Below are 6,000 nucleotides of genomic sequence, written 5' to 3' on the forward strand. Positions count from 1 at the left end.
AGGGCGAGGCTGATTTGAGAGACGGGTGTATGTTTCCAGTATTTATTGACAATAACAGGGAAATGTGATTCTTATTGAAATCTCTAAACGAGAACAGTTTTTGATACCAAATGATATAATTATTTTTTTATGGCGTTCCTTTAAAGTCTTGTTAAAGAAGTTCTGTGTTTTTTATTTATATGAATGTTTAAGCGATAAAAAAAGCTACATAACATTTAGCTAACTTAAGATGTGACTATATAAATGTCTCTTGTATTTAACCATCTTTAAAATATGGTTGTTTTTCCAACATAGATTAGCTTAGCATATAGCATATCTAAGTACTAAGTTGGAGCACAGAGCAAAAAGAGGCGGGGCTTAGGAAGGGTTAATTTATAAATGCTTTAATGTATATTCCTGTAGAGTACTGGACTGCTTCTTTTAGAGACGCCATCAGGGAAGAAACACAGACAGCAATTTGTACATCCACAGAACCCAGAGATAGACCAGAATGCAAAGCAGCTCCGGGACAGACTAAGGTTTTAATGACCTGGAAAAAACCTTCTTCCTCCCACACAGAAAACTTAAAGGCTGAAATACTCCGAGATTAAAGTTTGAGATTGTCTCGTTCCAGTCAGCTGTTGATCCACAGGACTCGAACACACATAGAGCTGCAACTTCACAGTTCATCTGTATGAACGAGTGATTATCTGTATGAACGAGTAATTATCTGTATGAATCAGTGATTATCTGTATGAACGAGTAATTATCTGTATGAATCAGTGATTATCTGTATGAATGAGTGATTATCTGTATGAATCAGTGATTATCTGTGTGAACGAGTGATTATATGTATGAACGAGTCATTTTCTGTGTGAATCAGTGATTATCTGTATGAACGAGTGAGTATCTGTATGAACAAGTGATTATCTGTATGAACGAGTGATTATCTGTATGAACCAGTGATTATCTGTATGAATCAGTGATTATCTGTATGAACGAGTCATTATCTGTATGAATGAGTGATTATTTGTATGAATCAGTGATTATCTGTGTGAACCAGTGATTATCTGTATGAACCAGTGATTATCTGTATGAACGAGTGATTATCTGTATGAACCAGTGATTATCTGTATGAATCAGTGATTATCTGTATGAACGAGTGATTATCTGTATGAATCAGTGATTATCTGTACATCTGTATGAACGAGTCATTATCTGTATGAATCTGTGATTATCTGTATGAACGAGTGACGAGTGATTATCTGTATGAACGAGTGATTATCTGTATGAACAAGTAATTATCTGTATGAACAAGTAATTATCTGTATGAATGAGTGATTATCTGTATGAACGAGTGATTATCTGTATATCTGTATGAACGAGTGATTATTTATGTTTCAGTGATGCAAACAGAAGATCTTGTGTGTATTAGTTCAAACTATACAACAACTGCAGAGGACCACATCTGGCTCTGGAGAGCCCCCCCCTCCAGGTCCCGAAGGTCCAGGGAGCAGATGTACTGAGCGGCAGTGACCCAGCGGGCGCCACAGACGCGTGAGTACGACGGCTTTCACGAGCAAAGAAACCTTAAAACCATAAAACACTCTGAACCAGAGGAGGTCATGTGATCTAGAAATGACCCCCCCCGGTCTGCCTTCGGTGCAGCACATTATCCTGATGTGCCGCCGGCGTAAATACACAAATCCGTCAGTTTAAAGCCGCGGACCTGGTTCCACTGGTTCCACTGGTTCATCAAAGGTTCACAATAACAGCGGAATACATTTATAAAATATAACTGTTTAATTTATGAGTTCAGTTTAAATGAATTAAATCCACAATACAATCACTGAGTCAACTGCAAAGGATTATGGGTAATCCTACATGTGAGCTGGTTTTATTCAGTTGAATATTATTTGTCTCAGATTCAGTTTTTATAACGTTAACCGACTCGTTCAGGTAATAAAACCTTTAATGGTCACATTTCTCTGTTTATTACAGATTCAGTTTATTCTTGGATAACATTTTAATTTAAAATAATATATAAACTTATTATTTCTGTTTATTTATTATTACTGTTTATTTTATTTATTATTTCAGTGTATTTATTATTACTGTTTATTTATTATTTCTGTTTATTTATTATTACTGTTTATTTATTATTACTGTTTATTTATTATTACTGTTTATTTATTATTACTGTTTATTTATTATTTCTGTTTATCTATTATTTCTGTTTATTATTTCTGTGTATTTATTATTACTGTGTATTTATTATTACTGTTTATTTATTATTAGTTTATTTATTATTACTGTGTATTTATTATTACTGTTTATTTATTACACTTCTGTCTGTAATATTCTATAAATACTTATATATTGTAATATAAGTATTTTTAACTGTATTGTATTGTATTATTATTTCTCTTTAACATCCGACTGTAACACAGACTAACGAATAACGTCGCTGTAGACTTTATCTCTTCCACATCTGGAACCGTGAAACGACCTCCCAGCGGGCGCCGTCCGCCCAGATGGTCGAACTTTATTTGTTCTTTCCCGACACGTTTGCCTCCGTCTACAATTTGACCCAAATGACAGAAATGGAACCAGACGCATCACAGATGGCGTGCGAGCGTCTCCCAGGTCCCGCCCTCGTCTTCCTCTGGGGGCTTTAACACGAATCCTATCCGGAGCCCTTTATACCAACGAGAACTTCCTGAGTCCAACCTTTAATCATAAACAGCAGTTCATATTGACAACATGGTATTTGTGCACATAACAACGTCCTGAACACACCAGACTGAATCCCCCCCCCAACATTAATCATTCAGGGGAGACTTTATGTAACATTCAGCCTGAAGATTACGAAGCAGACAGAAAATGTAACAAACTCTTTAAAGGATATGAAGATGTGAGCAGAGAGAACAAGATGTTATTTACCCCCCCCCGGGGCAATAAAGATTCATTCAACTGAACTGAAAAGGGTAAAAAAAACACAATAACAGAAGAAATAATACAGAAGTGTTAAAAGATAAAATATAACGGCTGAACCAATAAAACCTATATTATACATTATTTCCTGTTTCAGGCTGTTACACAGATTATTGGCTGCCAATCAATATCATTAACTTCCTGTTTATACACCAGGAAGGTCAGCATGCTAACATTTGCTAACTAGCACTAAATCACTGACAGTGTATAATTAGTCTTAAACCTGGATTCTCTCTGATGGCCAGCAGGGGGCAGCTCCATGGGTTGCAAAGGTAAGTCTGATAGTATTGAGTCTTATGGAGAAGTTGATTGATGAGTTCAGTAAACAGTTTCAGTCTTCTTCCAAACAGATTGATGTTCATTTACTGACTGAGAGTAAAACTCCTCCAACACGAAACTGACTTCTGACAACTGAAACACTGTTAGCACTGTTAGCCCTGTTAGCTCTGTTAGCACTGTTAGCTCTGTTAGCCCTGTTAGCTCTGTTAGCTCTGTTAGCACTGTTAGCTCTGTTAGCACTGTTAGCTCTGTTAGCTCTGTTAGCACTGTTAGCTCTGTTAGCTCTGTTAGCTCTGTTAGCACTGTTAGCTCTGTTAGCTCTGTTAGCTCTGTTAGCCCTGTTAGCTCTGTTAGCACTGTTAGCACTGTTAGCTCTGTTAGCGTTTATTAAAGTTTTCTCGTTCTGAATCTGACGTTCACTCGTTTCTTCTCTCTGCGATATGAAAGTAATAAAGTGATGAAACAATAAAAGCAGCAGCTGCCATAAAGGTATAAAGACTGATGGGGTCAAAGGTCACTGACAGTCGACTTACAGGAGTTCATTAGCGGTTAGCTACTTTAGCACCAGATTACTAACAGCAACAGTGTGTGTGTGTGTGTCTGTGTGTGTGTGTGTGTATGTGTGTGTGTAGATGTGTGTGTGTGTGTGTAGATGTGTGTGTGTGTGTGTGTGTCTGTGTGTGTGTGTGTAGATGTGTCTGTGTGTGTAGATGTGTGTGTGTGTGCGTCTGTGTGTGTGTGTGTCTGTCTGTCTGTCTGTCTGTGTGTGTGTGTGTGTGTAGATGTGTGTGTGTGTGTGTGGATGTGTGTGTGTGTGTGTGTCTGTCTGTGTGTGTGTGTAGATGTGTGTGTGTGTGTGTGTGTGTGTGTAGATGTGTGTGTGTGTGTGTGTGTGTGTGTAGATGTGTGTGTGTGTGTGTGTGTGTGTGTGTGTGTGTGTGTGTGTGTGTGTGTGTGTGTGTAGATGTGTGTGTGTGTGTCTGTGTGTGTAGATGTGTCTGTGTGTGTAGATGTGTGTGTGTGTGGTCTGTGTGTGTGTGTGTCTGTCTGTCTGTCTGTCTGTGTGTGTGTGTAGATGTGTGTGTGTGTGTGTAGATGTGTGTGTGTGTGTGTGTAGATGTGTGTGTGTGTGTGTGTCTGTCTGTGTGTGTGTGTAGATGTGTGTGTGTGTGTGTGTGTGTGTGTAGATGTGTGTGTGTGTGTAGATGTGTGTGTGTGTGTGTGTGTGTGTGTAGATGTGTCTGTGTGTGTGTGTGTGTCTGTGTGTGTAGATGTGTCTGTGTGTGTGTGTGTGTCTCTGTCTGTGTGTGTGACGATAGCCACCGTAGCCACGTGCGCACCAGAGCCAATCACTGCAGAGCCCGTGTTGAAGGTGTTTCCCAGTTGTCTCCCCCCGTCAATCTAAACCCGCGGACACTTTATAATCACATGGATGCTGTTATAATGTGTAGTGATTGAGATCCTGACCCACCAAACATCCTGGAAAGTGACAAAGTGACGTTTTTCACTCTAAATGACACAATTATTACACAATAATCACCAGCAGTAAACTGACTCCCTCACTCGCAAGACGGAGAATGTTTTAACACTCGGCGAGTTTTGGTGACAGACGCTGTTTTTGGGGCAGAAATGTAACGGAAGAGTCCGTAGGACAGACAGGAGGACAGACAGGAGGACAGACAGGAGGACAGACGCTTCTCCACGTACAGCTGTGGTATTTGCTTTCCTCATATAAGTTTCCAAAGACAGTTACAGTTACTACGTTACTGTTGTTTGGTCCTGTAACGTTGCTTTGTGGGACATTTCTCTGTATTAAGTTGAGTGAGAGACCTGTGCAGTTATCAGACTGTCTGACCGACACTCCCTCGCTCTGCGCTGTTGGTTTATCCGTTCACACTGTAGGCTGTTAAAAATAATGCGTCCCTGATACTACGTCCAGAGGAGGATCAGGGCCGGAGCGACGTTCTTTCACACAGAGCAGGGTGCGGAGAATTGGCTCTGGATCCCCGAATCTCTCTCTCTCTCTCTGATGTATGCTGGCCTATATTACAGAAGTAAATAATATGTCCTAAATGTCCCTGACGTCCCACCTTCAAACACAACCTCATTTGGCCATCCATGAAAAAGCTACTTAACCTCCCACTTTTCTATAGCAATACATACTTCCTACGGGCACTGCACTAGTCTTACAAACAAAAGAAAAATGACTCCTGTTTGCCTCCGCGAGGAAGATGTCTGACCTGTAGCTCAAACCGTGTTCATTACAGACCGCAGATGTCCCAGGAGGCCCGTTACTGGGCGGCGCTGCAGAGCGAGGGCCTTCAGCGGTCAGACTCAAGTGTCCGCGGCGCTAAGTGCTTCCCTCTGCAGAGTCTGAAGGCAGCAGGTCAACGAGGGCTGACAATGAGTGTTTTTGTAGCTCGGAGGGACACTTAGCCTTCGTCCAACAACAGAGAGAGGACAGACGGGCTCCGACAGAGAAAACACTTTCAAAGCAACAATTAAAGGCTTCATACAGATTATTCATTTTAGTTACGTCGTTAAAGCCGCTGTAAGGAGGCTTCGCTTGGCGTCATTGGGGAAAAAAAGCACATAAAAGAGTCTTAAAGACCTTTGATGTTCACTGGCTGAGTGGTTGTTCTTCTGTGTTTTTAGAGGTCGCTGTTTCTCGACCCTCAACGCCAGAGCACATCTTTGTTGACGTAGTGAGAAAGGACGTCTGGACTGTCCTCAGCTCGCTGTAAGGCG

Source organism: Dicentrarchus labrax, unplaced genomic scaffold, assembly GCF_905237075.1.
Source record: "Dicentrarchus labrax unplaced genomic scaffold, dlabrax2021, whole genome shotgun sequence".
NCBI classification, from domain to species: domain Eukaryota; kingdom Metazoa; phylum Chordata; class Actinopteri; family Moronidae; genus Dicentrarchus; species Dicentrarchus labrax.